This window comes from Mytilus galloprovincialis, chromosome 1 (genome assembly GCF_965363235.1).
Source record: "Mytilus galloprovincialis chromosome 1, xbMytGall1.hap1.1, whole genome shotgun sequence".
In the NCBI taxonomy this organism is placed as follows: domain Eukaryota; kingdom Metazoa; phylum Mollusca; class Bivalvia; order Mytilida; family Mytilidae; genus Mytilus; species Mytilus galloprovincialis.
In genome coordinates this window covers 32,683,817-32,700,153 of record NC_134838.1, presented here as the reverse complement: position 1 = coordinate 32,700,153, position 16,337 = coordinate 32,683,817, and the positions used below count along the sequence as shown (strand labels likewise).

Genomic DNA, 16,337 nt, shown 5'->3' with positions numbered 1-16,337 from the left:
TAAAGTTAAATGAAATAAAATTAAGTCCTACTCAATTTATTAGTAGAATACGGAAAATGAAAATAAATGTTTCAAATTTTGCTCTGAAAACAGTTACTCTATTCACAAAAAATCTTAAGAGTAAAAATACTCTTAAGACATAAATATTTCATTTTAACTTACGACCAATTTTAATCCTAAGATTTTCGGGGAAAAGAGTCGCTGTATTTTGGTCACAAATAAGCTTCTGTCAAACATTTTACAAAATTCCATGAAAGTTTAATAAACTGTAACCACAGACAGAAACTAAATGTTGACGCCGACGACGCCGACGACGAAATGTAGGATCGCTATGTTGCTTTCGCGACATAATGCTGCAGGCTCCACAAAAATAAAACTGAAACTAGAGTTAGTGCATGATCACATCTACCCCGCCCCGTAGAAACATAGAGATCATGATTTTGTTAAGTGGTCAAAAATATATCATTCACATATCAATAAATTTCAAAAAGGATTTTCTATTTATAATTAGGAAACCACAAAATTAAAAGAAATCTCAACAAAAAAGTACTGTTACAATAACTCTGGAATGGTAACATTCAAAGAAAACCAAACTAGTCATTAAGAAACCACAACATTTGGATTTTTCAAACGACGATTTGTTCACATTAACGACCGATTTAAGAATTGTAATGAGCTTTTACGAGCTATATACGGTTTATTTTCAATTATTAAAAGTTATTACGATGTGTTAATACCAATATTCTACGATTTGATACGAGTTGTCACGAATAAATAAGAGCAGCTTCGTTCAGTGGCTCCCGGGCATGTTTTGATAATATATTATAGCTAGTAACGTATGTACATATTACGAAATTTTGCTATTCATCAAATCTTTTACGTGTTAGTTACGACCTGTCAATGTGTTGTTAAGAATAGTAACGAGATAGTGTTACGAGTATTTACGAGCCCATACAATTTTGTAGCTTGTATACTAATACCTTACCAAAAATCGTAAATAGTACTCGAGAATATACGCAAAGAGAACGTATCTATTAGTAGTATTAACTACGCATAAAGTGCTCGTGATATAAACTCGTAGCAATCCATAAAGCCGTCGTAACATGAACCGAAAGAAAACGTAAGCAACACTCGTATTAATATTCCATCAATAATTTGTAAAAATATCGTTTAAAAAAAGAATTACGAGTCATAAACGGATTGCTACGTTCTGTTGCGAGCGGTTAACGTACGATACCTTCAGAAGGTTAAATACCGAAAAATCGATCCATGGACAATCGTGAAAAGATTTTTGTCATGAATAAAAAAAAGTCCTCTCCTTATGAGTGTCTGCGAGTTGTTGTGAGTTCTAACCAGTTATTTACGGGTACCAGCGAGTCATTCACGGATGCTTACAATCGACAACTAGCAAAGCGTAAGGACTCGTTAAAAAAATCCGTGTATGTGAGGGGGACATTTAAAAGTTTTCGACGGTTCTCAAGGACGACGGAAGCACATTTTGATATTTTGTCTAGATGAGCTAAATATAAGAATGACATAATATTCCATGTACATTACAAGTCAAATAATTACTTCAATTGGAAAAAAGTAAGCAAGTATCTCCAAAAAATAACAACAATGTGTTAACCAAGCATATTAACTAAGGTTATACTTCTTTAAAGCAAGGAGCATTTTTGTTTGATAAATATTGCGGCACCATATATAAAAATTATCTAGGAGCTTATATCATGGAAAAGTCATATCTTTTAATTTACATTGACTTACAATGTTAAATATTTGACCAAATACAGATTATATATACACGCGCTAAAATGTATTTGCATTTGCGACCAGGATATGTTTATGACATGTTCTATAATAGTATTATTTTACTATGCCGGACGAGCACGCGTACCATATTCAAATCATTATGTAAAAACATGTACAAATACACCACAAAAGGCTAAAAAGGCACGGAAAAAGAGAAATATGTATTGCTTTTCTGGCGGGGTTGGCAGCGACAGAGGAGGATGAGTCAACAATTCTTTAGTTTTCGGCGTCAGTCAGTTTGATAGGAACTACTTGATCAATGACATATTTTTACAAAGTTGCATTAGTATCAGATCATGTAAGCTACTTCGAGACCCAGTCCCCTATGTCAAGGTCAGGCGATTTTTAATTAGTAAGCAATTTTCAATATTTAAGTTGCCTGCTTATATGAGTTTGATAGGAACGACTTGTGATAGATCACTGACATTTTCTATAAAGTTGCAATACTATCAATACTTAATAATTTAAAGACTATTTTGAGGCCCTGTCTCTAAGTCAGGGTGCAGTGGTTTTAAATTGGGAAGCAATTGTCAATGTTAGCTTCTTTTCTGCTAAAGTCAGTCTGATATATTATGAACTACTATATCGGGTTGTTGTCGCTTTGACACATTCCCCGTTTCCTTTCTCAATTTTACTTGTGATAAATGAATAACATTTTCAAAAGAGTTGTGTTATTATCAGTACATACCAGTTTGACGACTATTTCGAGGCCCTTTCCCCTAGGTCATTGTCAAGCGACTTTGATTTGATTTGATTCTAAATTTCTGCAAATAGGTGAAACATTTCTTAGTGTAAAAAGTTTTTTTTACTATGAAGATAAAAAGTCTCAGGCTAAAGCTTGAACGTCGAACGCTGAGGAATTAAAGTTCGGCGCTTAAATTTAATTAGTCTAGCGCTGAAATTTAAACTATACCGCCGGGGCTGTATATTTGCTCTGAAGATGTTAGGATCAGCGCTGAAGAATATAAGTCTAGCTCCGACGATATTGAGATCAGAACTGAAGATATAACGTACAGCGCTGAAGCTGTAAACTCAAGCGCTGCAAATATAAAGTTGGTCGCTGTAGATATATTTAGAATTTAGCAATGGATATGGAAAGACTGGCGCTACAGATGTAAAATGTGCGGTGGAGATAAAGTTCAGCGTTAAAGATATAAACCTATGCGCTGAAATTGAAAAGGCTAGTGCTGGAGATTTAAAGTCTAGAGCTCGAAATAGGAGTATGGTGCTCTAAATGTAACGCAGTGGCGGATCTAGGAGGGGTCCGGGAGTTAGATCCCATTTTTTTTGGACGATCAGTGCATTTGAATGGGGACGAATGGTTAGAACCCTCCTTTATCCTGGGTTGGGACCCCACCCCCTTTTTGAAAATTGCTGGATCCGCCCCTGTAAGTTGTAACGTCTAGCGCTAGGTAATTAACTTTATTTTTTCTAAACTGCAATGTATATGTTCCAGACCATATGAGTATTTGGACCGTACGCGTACGGTCCGGACCGTATACGTATACTCGTACGGTCCAACCATACGCGTACGGTCGGACCGTATGACTATACGCGTACGGTCCGGTATGAGCTGACCATACATGTTATTCTATCATATGGGTAATTAATTAAATTGAAACAAGCATTTTAATTTCACAATCTTTATTTTACTAGTGATTTTAGTTTTACAAATTGTTATTGATCATTTATTACAATTGAAATTAAGTATTTGTTTAATTGTAAATCAGAATCCTATTTTGGTACTATCGCCCAAGGTTACACAATTCAAGTAACGTAATATTTTTTACATTTTCATGTATGCAGTTCATGCATGTTCTTTTGCATTTGCATTTTGTGGTAAAGTTGCTAAATATTCCAAAACAATTGACCTCCCACATGATATTTTCTACCGATATCTTCAATTTCAGTGATCATAATTTAATTAATGTATTACGGGGGTCTATTACTGATCGACATGCTAGATACAAGAGATTAAGATTTAATAAGGGGGAATTTAAAAAAAAGTTAAAATATAAATTTTTTGTTTCAATTACAATTGAACTTTTTTATATTAATTTGATAGATAAGTTATGTTGATCTGCTATATGCATTTGTATCTAATAAACCTTACCATCTTTTTTTAATATTAGTCAGACCGTGCCCGTATGAGTATTTTTTTAAAGTACGCACTGTCCAGACCGTACGCGTACGGTCCAAATACTCATACGGTCTGGAACATATATTAAGTAGTTATATAAAATCTACAGTCCGAGTTTATACCGTGTTCCCTCATCACACCATTTGTTAAAAATCAAATAGTAAAAATCCATAAGTATTTTGTTGTTTGATTGCTGTTTCATCGATGTACAACCCACACCTTCTTTTATTTGGATCTGAATTCTGAACAAAATTGAAAGAAATATTTTTAATATTCTAAAAAGGTCCTGTGTATGAGAGGTCACCTTAAACAAATAAGTTAATAAAGAAATTAGAAATAGAATTGCGAGATCAAGTGATTTAGTTAGTCATCGTGGTTTTAGATGGCATTTCCCAGTACAAAGTCTTGTGTAATACCCATATCCTTTTACACCAAAACGAAGCGGGAAATATAACTGCTTTAACCCAACTGACATAATTATTTAGATGGCGAAAGAAGCGGGAAATATAACTGTAAGCTATACATAACATGCTGATTATGCATTTCTCACGGATATTTGATACAGAGAAGGTCGTTGTTTTATCATCACACCTACATTCCATCCTCTAGTTTCCGCCGTAATTTATAATTAATCTGACAGTGCTCGACATCATTTTAAAGTCACTGCTACACCGACATTTAGATATGACATAAAAAAAAAACACATTTTATCAAAATAATATTGTATACAGTTACTATTCTAAGACAACGACCATCTTTTAATTTTATAAAGGAACCATGAAGTTTCTAAAAAATGAAAAAAAAATACCAGAAACAAGAAAATTGACTAAAAAAGTTTGTTCCTGTGTGTTTTAGAAAAAAGGTTTTTTCCTTTAAGTTGGAAAATAATGTTTGTCCCATGCAAGTATAACCATATCCCCTAGACTTGCTACAATGCCCTTGAGTTTCTTTTATTTCTTTCTTACTAATTTATATGTTTACGTCTACTGATTGCCTTCCTCCTTGCAGATGTCAGTATAATGGAAATCTCCTATAGTTATAGCAGAAAAAATGTTAAAGGGGCAAAATTGAAAAAAAAAATAATTAGGAAGGGACATGTAGCAAGTCTACATACCCCCTTAAACAGATGAATTGTCAGGCCATTTATGCACTGAGAAGATAAGCCCATATATATAAATATGATTCCGTACTACAATCAGTATCTTCTAAGGGACGACATATTCAAAAGATAGATGTAGGATAAAAAAAAACTTAAATCAAAAATTTTGGGGTAGGGGGGTGGGGTTAAAATTCTGCAATTTTTGTATATCTAAAATCGATTTTTACATAGGGCCTATATCCCTATTGTTAAATCAATTTTTCCCAAATCAAGTTAAGAAGGGGTGGTGGGGGGAGGGTTGTCAGTGAAAAAACTATGTGAATTAAGTTTTTTTCTACATTAAACTTTTAATGTCGTCCCCAAGGAAGCTAATTTAATATAGCGCAACACATATTTTTTTAATTTCTTCCTAGGTTTGCGATTCCAATTCTTAATTAAAAGTTTTTTACATGTTATAATCAGAAACTAAATTGGATTTACATTTACATTCATGATATAATTTTAAGTTTTATAAATTTAACAAGAAAATAGATATGGTATAGGCAAATTCTAATTGAAAGGTCAAGATTTCGAAAATTTTGATTAACAAAAAGCTAGGGGTATAGTAGATTAGAGCAAACATAATGTCATACAATTGTAAAATTATAAGTCAAATAGAAACTGACATTTTTGCTTTAAAATTAATTATTTAGAATAAACATTTTTTAAATTTTGATGTAAGAAATCGTTTGTTGTTTCAGAATACTACAGATTCTTTGTTTTTTTTAAAATGTTTGCGTTATTCCGCAAAAGTTTGCGTTAGGCAACAACCATTTTCTTATCTGGGAGGGGGGGGGGGCTGGGATTTTTATTATGTTCATAAAAAAAAATTCAGAACCTTCCTCCGATAATTTTTTTTATTATTATTAGAAGGAAAGCAAAAAAAAATTTCCTATAATGTGGAACAGAAATACATTTTTTTTTCTCAAAACCATAAAATTTACATCAAATTCATTTAAATTTTTATTTGACGTAAAATGTAAAGTGCATGGCTCGGTCTGTATCCTGGCATTGGCTGTTGTCTCTGTTGTTTTTTTTAGCCCACTTTCTACATTATGATATTCTCTGAGTCCGTCATACAGGTACCACAGTCCTTGAATTTTAATACTGCAATTGAAATGGCCACCATTGCCATATGTAATGACAAAGAGTGAGTAGCTCCAAATTATAAACATCCACTGTTTCCAACTATGATAATTGACATTCCATTGAAAAAAAAGGTATAAAGAATGATACAGAATGATACAAAGGAAAATACTACCAGTATACAAGTCTGTGTCACACACAATCAGGGCTACTTTAAAAGACTGTTTTAATATGATACCATATCTATCCCTGTTATAAAATGACCATATCATCTTTATAATAGTTGCAGTTTTAAGTATGTCTTAATGTAGTAGCATACATGTGGGAGATTTGGAATGCTTTTAAATATTTCCGGATCAAACACTATTACAGGAAAATACAAAAAGTAATAAGGTATAAATATAAATCTTAGCTTAATCTGTAGACTGGACAGATGTTTATAATCTGCTGTTCAACTGTCTCAACTGTTGTTATTTTCACTATTCTCAAATTCAGCAGTGCAAATTTTTTTTTTCAAGCAGGTGACAGCATAATTTTTTTTTCAGCTACAGTGCAAAACATAATTTTTTTTTCGTTCAGCTAGGCCATCGAAATATTTTTTTCAAAAAAAATCCCAGCCCCCCCCCCCCCCCCAGATAAGAAAATGGTTGTTGCCTTATAATGCAAAGGTCTGCGTTATATCTCAAATGTTTGCGTTTATATTTCGCAAAGATTTACCGTTAAGCGCAAAGGTTTGCGTTAAAACGCAAACATACATGTAGGAAGAAATATAAAAAAAAATGTGTGGCGCTAATACGCGTCTGTAATCTTCCGTCTATACATTATATATTTATCATAGGGAAATTTCTCAACTGGACATTCAGTTTTAATTTTTTCCACTCACAAGTTTTTTATTACCTTTTAGAATAAATAAATGTAGATTGTGCGCTTATCCCAGGGTTTAAGACACAGATCCAGAGTAACCAACAGTTATAAATAATATAACGCTGCATTATATCAAAGTCGAAATATAAGGCGTGGCGAGCGACTTTTAAAAAGAGTTCTTATATTCAGTCAGTGGCTGAAAAAGTTCAACCTCACTGATAATTTTTTGCTCTACAAATTTAAGCTTTGGTCAAAAGCATATAACATTAGTAAACACAAGCTTTACAAAATTAACTATTTTCATGACAGTATCGAATCGCCGAAAAAAGGAGGACTGCTGTTCTATAATCTCCGAGAGTAGCAACTGACATACTTTTCCAAAATTCGCCAATGATAAAACTTCGAAATTGTTTTAAAAGAAACTAGGGTTCCAACTCCCTAAGGGATAGCTGAACTTACGTATATTTTGCTATTCTTTGTATGTTCCTTTTGGTCATAAAGCTCCTAGCATATACTAATATATCTATACATTGTAAAATTGAGAATGGAAATGGGGAACATGTCAAAGAGATAAACCCGATCAAAGAGCAGACACCAATAGTGGCTTTGAACTAGCTGTCAGTAACTGCGAGAACTCTCAGATCTGTACTTAGTGTCTTTTTGTTGTTTGGAGGATGTACAAGTACACGACCACGTTCACTTGTATGTGTATAGTATTTGTATTTTTATCCATCTGATTGAGTTAAGCCTTTTCCAACTGATTTTTATATTTCGTTCATATGTTGTACTGTTACACCACTGTCCCAGGTTAGGGGGATGGATGAGATTCCGCTAACATGTTTAACCCCGCCACATTCTCTGTGTATGTGCCTATCCTAAGTCAGGAGCCTGCAATTCAGTGGTTGTCTTTTGTTTATGTGTTACATATTTGTTTTCGTTCATTTATTGTACGTAAATTAATCGTTAGTATTCTCGTTTGAATTGTTTTACATTGTCATTTCGGGGTCTGTTATAGCTGACTATGCGGTATGGGCTTTGCTCATTGTTAAAGACCGTACGATGACCTATAGTTGTTAATTTATGTGCCATTTTGGTATCTGATGGAAAGTTGTCTCATTGGCAATCATACCACATCTTTCTTTTTAATATCAGCCGAAGACCACCAATGGGGCTTAGTTTGCTTTCAAAGTTCTGGTTCTGGCTGTTCCTGATAAATGTCAATGAAGTTAGGTGCTGTAGATGAGACTTTTAGTTTTTAAAGGTTTATATGACCCTCTAGAAGACTTTTAGTTTAATGTGTTGCTGGATTGGTATCTCATCTGCGTATGTCCCACGTCGCCTTTTATACATACGTGTTTTAGCTAAACGATATTAAACTATTATTTATAATAATAAAAAAAATATAAAAATGGTAGTAGACACCGTTTTTGCATGAACATGCAGGTACGATGGTAAAGCCTTTCTTAGCTTGATTGGTATAAAATCATAAAATTAGAAATAATTTTAAATGAACGGACAATCGTTATACTTTTCATAAAATCGTTACACTTTAATACATTTCAATAATCATGATAATGCATGTAAGAGAAATGAGACAATAGCGTAGTCTGGGGCGGATCCAGCTATGTTAACGTTCCAACTACATGTCCCCATTGCAAATGCATTGATTCTCCAAAAAAAGGGGAAATTCCAACCCCCGGACCCCCCCCCCCCCACCCCACCCACACACACACATTTTTTGGATCCGGTACTAGTACTAAACTATGATCTATCGCCATTCGTATGTACTTGTTAGTTTTCAGTTTAATACGATATTGAACTCAACCCAGTAGTTTGTCCGAGACCACCATTATCGTCCCTTGATTTTCGTTGTTCAATATAGTCCCTAGTGTTGACAGAGGGTTACTTGCCATTAATTTAATATATACCCCATCCAAATCGATTTCTCCATGTTTAATGCCTTAAATTGCAAGAAGGGGGAGGGGTGAAATTACACTGTAAAAAAATTTGGGTCCAGAATTTTAAAGGAAAGTAGTGATTTGGTCCAGCTGAAAAAGGTTTAAAATTAGCACTTCGGAAGCTGTCAAAAGATTTCAAGACGCCACAAACATAAAATTGTCCATATTTTGAGTTAGAGACGATGAAGTTTTCTATAATGTTGATATAATTTGTCCCAAACGTAGTACAACACACTGTAAAAGTTTCTTTGAGAAAGCGCAGGTGGGATTTTTTTTATTTTCATTTATGTTCTAAAAGAAATGCACTACGAAATAATTGTGGTCTCGGACCAGTTTATATTAGATAGACATCAAGGTACAAATAACCCCTACTTTGTATGGGGTATAGAGATATGGATTCACCTAAGCCACGTTCAATATCGTAGCTGCTACGTAGTGCTACGTAGATTTTGACTATTGAACGTGTAGCTATAGACTAGCTGTTACATAGATATTGATAGCAGCTATACGTAGCGGCTCTGCTACGATATTGATCTCAACCCAGGCTTTCACATTTCTTGATCGGTGTAATATCCCTGGGTTGTGTTCAATATCGTAGCAGCTAGCATTGCTACTTTGTCTTAGATATCTTAATCTATCTATGTTGAACGATATACTATATATGTAGGTAGCAAAATGGCGTCATCAGTAATAACCTTCCCATCGCCATTTTGTATTCGCTTGACAGCATGATTGTGTTGGGCCAGGGTTAAGTTCAATATTGTAGCAGCTACATAGCGGCTACGTAGCTGCTATCAATATATATGTAACAACTAGTCTACAGCTACACGTTCAACAGTCAAAATCTACGTAGCACTACTTAGCCGCTACGATATTGAATGCAACCCTGAGTTCTATTTAGCGGCTATGCTAGCTATACGTTCAATAGCCAATTTCTAGGTAGATGTAGCTTAGCCGCTACGACATTGAACGAAACCAGTGAGAATTGTGAAAACTGCAGTGTTGAGTTCAATATCGTAGCAGCTACGTAGTGCTACGTAGATTTTGATTTTTGAACGTGTAGCTATAGACTTGTTGTTGAAAACAGCTACGTAGCTGCTACGTAACTGCTACGATATTGAAGTACGGCATTTCCATTGGCTAATCGTTAGCGAATTTTAAAGTTTAAGACGATGATGTTTCGTCCATGGCAACGGACATATATGATTTTTTCAATAAAAAACAATAAACACTCACACTATTCACCGAACAATCTTCTTTTTGTCAAATTTAATTGAATTCTGAAGGGTACAAATTGTCTTAAAATGTCTGATGTTAAAGTTCGACGACAAAGGCTCGTGAATTATTATATTGAAATCAAACAAGTGAATCTGTGAGCTATAGACTGCTCACTAAGGATACCTCCGTCCCCTAAAAGTATAATGTCAGCAGGAATTTGTTGAGTGATGAATCTGAAAACGTATCCAAGGTTTACAATCATGTAGCTGACTAATAAAAACCCTAAAACCATATATTTCAGAGATCCTTGTAATGTAGTTACTGAAAAAGATGCGACGAAAATTCATATTGACGGACGGACATACAGAGGTAAAACAGTATACCCCCATTGTTTTGAAGCGGAGTATAATAACTCGAGGTGATATCAAGCGATATCATAAGTATTACACATTTTATATATCAATATGTATAGAACACGGTGATTATACATAGCTTGAACCTAGTCTACGTCTGGTCGGAATGGAAACGTAATCTCCGAAAGGTTTCACAGTCTCCTCACGTTAAAGAACCTTTACAAGAACTCTTTGAGGGATGTAACAAAGTTATGACTATTTTATATTTTTCTTATAGTATTTATTATGATATATTTAATAACAGTTGCATTATGAATTTATGTACTTGTATTTTCAAATTTGCAAAAGTATCACCTCCTCCAAAACATCTTAATATATACATGTAGTCTTATAAAATATGAATGTTGTTTAAATTTCAATATTGTATGTTTGTAATGATTGTCATGTTTGTCTTGGTAACACTCCAATATTTGGATTTTACACCAATAAAATGATTTGATTTGGTTTGATTATGGTGTATTATCCATAATGAAACTTTTCATGCTATAATGTCTGTTTATATTAAAAATGATGCAATGTATATGTTCCAGACCATATGAGTATTTGGACCGTACGCGTACGGTCCGGCACGTACGGTCCGGACCGTATACGTATACTCGTACGGTCCGACCATACGCGTCCGGTCGGACCGTATGAGTATACGCGTATGGCCCAGTACGAGATAATCATTTATCACAATCCTTATTTTTAGTTTTATAAATTGTTATCATTACAATTACTTTTAGATGGATAAAATGAACAATTGAATGATTGACATTAAATATTTGTTTAATTGTATATCTGAATACTATTTTGGTACTCTCGCCCAAGGTGACACTTACTACCACAATTAATGATATATTTTTTACATTTACATGTTTGCAGTTCATTCATGTTCCTTTGCATTTGCATTTTTTTGTAAAGTTTCTAATATTCTAAAATTGTCGTCCCACATTATGTTAACTTCCGATATCGTAAATTTCTATGATCATAATTAAATTAATGTATTACTGATCGACATACTATAAATACAAGATATTAATAGATTTAATAATCGTGAATTTTTTTATTAGTTAACAAATAAAGCTTTTATTCCAATTAAAATTGAACTTTTCCATATTAATTTGCGAGTTAAGTTATGTTGATCTGTACATGAACTTTACATGCATTTGTAACTTATAAACTTGAGCAACTTCTTAATGATATTAATCAGACCGTACGCGTACGGTCCGACCGTATGAGTATTTTGAAAAAGTACGCATACGGTCCAGACCGTACGCGTACGGTTCAAATACTCATACGGTCCGGAACATATATATAATCATATATGCAATTAGGACTCAACTAATTTTGTTAATGAAAATACTTGTATTTGTATTACACGTACAAATTACCTACTTAAAATGTATATAGTTTGAATTAATGCTGTGTATTGATATTAATCTATTTATGAAATAATTACCACCTTTGAATCAATGATTGATTGATCGAGTGTTGGTTTCTGAACGTCCAGTGGCAAATATTTCATGCATGTTCAGGACGAGAACAAGTTAACAATAAATACAATAGGTAGGTCTTGTAATTGAGGCCATTCGGGATGATTGTCGGGGAAATTTGGACCGCCACTGAAAATGAGGATATATTGGATACTAGGGGCAGAAATTTTGCCTTGCAAAATGCCCCCTACGGATCCCTCAAAGAGCGTGGCACTATTTTTACACGAGGCATTGAATTTAACGTGCCCATTCTGACCGGACGTGACTGCAAACGTGTACATCCCGCACAGCCAAACGGACGCCCCACTTTGGCAAGCGTTTTACTGTCGGACGAAGACCTAGTGACAATATTTCTATTCCTCAGTCACCGGGGGAAAAGGGGGGTGGGGTGTCAATGACACACGACATGTGATATTTATCAATTAAAATTGGAGTGACAGTTTAATTTGAAAAATGGTGTTTTCTTTAGTGTTGCAGATAACAAGTTCAGATATACCGCCAACATCATTTTAATTGCGATTGATTGATTGTTGGTTGTCCAGTTTCAAAGATTTTGATGCTTATTCTTAGGAAAAGATGTAGGACTGTAAACCATGATAAAAATGTAAATCAAGCAAAAAGACAGAATGCGTTATGCTTGATTAAGATTTTTGTCTCGATAAATACTATATATACAGTCCTACATATAGTATTAATTCTATTTTTAAGGGTATTTTTCGAAGTACATCGGACTTGTAGATAGGTGATTATCTAACAAAAAAAATATTCCAAACCTGTAGCGTTAACTATTGTTCAGTAAAATAACTGAATTCTTATTAAGAGGATGTTGATTTATAAGCAACAGATGGGATTATGGTGTATTAAATCTAAGACTAGACATGCTAAATTTCTGGGCCATTTTTTATATTATACAACCATTGACATTTGATCGTGGTTGATACATACTGTTACAGAATATCAGAAAAATGACAATGCTGAGATTATCAAGTTACTGTAAAACTAATGTGTAAAATTAAAGTTCCTTTTCTATGCCTTTTATTCTTTAAAATACATAATGTGTCTCAATAATCTATTGAAGTTGTCTCATCAGCTCATATAAAAAAGAAGATGTGGTATGATTGCAAATGACACAGAAATTAACAACTATAGGTCATCGTACGGCCTTCAACAATGTGCAAAGCCCATACCGCATGTACATTTTTTGATTTCTTTGGATGGTTATCAGAAAAACTTAAAACCTCTATTAACTAACGTTTATGTTTATACTTTACTGTTTTAACATGCCGGCATAACAGATTATAGCCGGCATAACTGATTTCTTTGGATGGTTATCACAAAAACTTAAAACCTCTATTAATAACGTTTATGTTTATACTTTACTGTTTTAACATGCCGGCATAACAGATTTATAGCTTTACTTTGCCATTTCAAAACTGGGAAAAGATACGAATTGTAAGCTGTTACATGTAGATTTTGTTTTCACTCTCAACGGCTTAGCAAGACTGTATACCATTGAAAAGTTAAAATTTTCAAAATACTTGACAAATCACAATACTAAATTACATCACTTCGCTCCTTTGATGAAACTGTTGCATATACAAACATTTCAACACTGAAATGTAATTACCTTTGGCGTTTTTTCTGATGATATATAAGTGCGAGAAATACTAGACGGTGCATCATTTTTAATTTTAACTGAATTGACCTGCGTAGGCGTAAAGGCAATAAAGCTGTCATTTCACTTATCAAGCATTTAACCACTTAACCATTCCACATGCTTGCATGATGTTGAACACGCGCGTCTTATCGATCAGTCCCTTTAACAAATACCGCTGCTATAAAAGAATAAAGCTACATTTGTACTTTCAGCGATCATTTTTAATCGTTTGAACTAATATTTATTTCTTCCGAATTATTTTTTAAAATGCACTTGGTCTTTGTTATAGATTGAATTTCTGTTATCAAAAGGTTTTTGTCGGAAGCTACTAAAGTTAAATTCAACTTTTTTTTTTATTGCAACAGGCGATACACGTATTTTAATTAATAAACGTCTCTTGATATTATATAGAATGTGATATGACTATTGTTTCTCCCTTTTCTATATATATTTTCTTCAAATATTACATCAACCCGTTTTATAGCATTGTTAATGGTATATTTTCTATCTAATTTTCTACGATGAATGTTTAATTATTTTGAGAACAAAATTAATGTAAGTTTGCGGGTGGCAATGAACATTACCCTTTCCTGGATCATGATATCTATATCTTTAACGGGAAGCTTAATTCCAAAATTTATGACAAAAGAGATGATTTTTCGTTTCCTATTGTCAATTATCAATTGTTTGATGGTAACGTTCCTTTTTCACCATCTTATGGTGTTTGTATATATCTCAACTTGTCCGATTCGCTCGTGTAACGTATTTGATTTCAACGAAAGAAATCTCTGTATTACTGAAAAGTTATTACTCCAGGGTTTTTCGATATCACAAACTAGTCTACATAAGTGTAAATTAGTATGCTGATCAGAGCTGGAACCGCTTGGGGTTTTGGAGCCTCTGGCCTTTGTTAGTCTTGTATATCTTTAATTTTACTTCATTTATATGTTTTGGAGTTAAGTGTGACGTCCATTTTCACTGAACTAGACGTATTCAATTGTATTCAATTATTCAATTCAATTGTCAATTAAGGACCACCTCCGGGTGCGGGATATTCTCGCTGCGTTGAAGACCCATTGGTGGGCTTCGGCTGTTCTCTGATCTGGTCGAGTTGTTGTCTCTTTGAAATATTCCCAAATTTTCATTCTCAATTTTATCATAATATTAAAATAGTTATTCGTTTATTTATGATTAAATTGAGATTTTAAAAAAATCTAGTTTAGACCTTCAACATATTCCTGTGCCAGTCCTTACCTCGCCAGTTTTTGTCTTAATATGATATTTAATCCGGAGAATATGGTAATGATGATAGATATTTGATTGTCTAATTTATGTTTAATTACAACCTTCATAATACTGAGGTAATTTGCATGTCTAATTGTTGAAAAATCCTACATTGATAAAAGCTGACTGACGACTTATGTCGCGTATTGTTTTAAAGTATTATGTTGAAACACTATAAATCAAACACTGCTTATCATATTTTCCGAAATCAATCCATTATATTATGCATTTATCTTTTTTAAATCGTGAACAACAGAAGTTATTCTTTTTAAATTTCTGATAAACAACTTCTCTCATATACATACAATAATGTTCCCTACAGTAGGTATATACTAAACCCTCTTCCGTTAATATTTGCTTGCGACCCGTCAGATACTGACAATATCAAATCAGATAATGATATACGCTGCATTACATGTAACCTTTTATTGGCAGATCATAACGAAAAGAAGTGTTATATTTGTTAATTTTACTTGCTTTGTTTATCTGTACTAATATGTTTACATTTTAACCCGCCAGGGTTTCATGTTTTGTAATAAAGATTATTTATTTGATAAATTTCCCTTTTTTAACTTGCCTGTGTCTGTCGAAACATAGATGTAATAGTCGAAACAATCTATGATTAAAGGGAGATAACATTTTCTACTCGTCTATATTACAAATATTCGTAATAAAGCTAAAATTACTTGTTTAAGTAATATTACCCATCCAAATAATATTACACGAATAAATAATTGCCTGGACTGAAGTAGTTACTACTGTAATCACTGGCCAGTCAACACTGAGATTGTGAGTTCGAACCTCGCTTGTGCGGGTGCACTTGACTCCAAACTTTATTGACTGGAAGTGTCAGTTTTCCTATTGAAGGTTGGTGGTTTTCTCCAGGCTCTCCAGCTTCCTCCATCAATAAAAACTGGCCACCATGTAATAGCCCAAAAGCAGTGCTTAAAAGTGGAGTTAATACACCAAAAATCCAAAAACAATCTACCAAATTGATGGTCATTTGAAGGGAACCTTTACTTCCTCCTAAGGTAGCAATACACAGTTAGAAGTTTAGTTTCGCATTATGGCCCCTGTGAATTTTTTAAATATGAAAGTTTTTGTACAATAAAATTGATTTTTAGATAATTGAAGAATAATATAGCCTTCTTAGTGGGTTTATATGAACATTAAGATTGTTTTTAACATGTTTTATAGGCCATTTATATGATTGACAGTCCGTATTTCCCTATCCGTACCGTTCATAGGTCCATACATTATTGTAGTGTTTATCAACAAAGATTTTGCGCTCGATC

General features: G+C 33.6%; 1 protein-coding gene across 4 annotated transcripts in view; it reads left to right on the top strand.

Moving 5' to 3' along the window:
- Positions 1-16,337, top strand: part of LOC143071788 (uncharacterized) — a 72,818-nt gene that overhangs the window by 45,823 nt on the left and 10,658 nt on the right. The window lies entirely within an intron of this gene.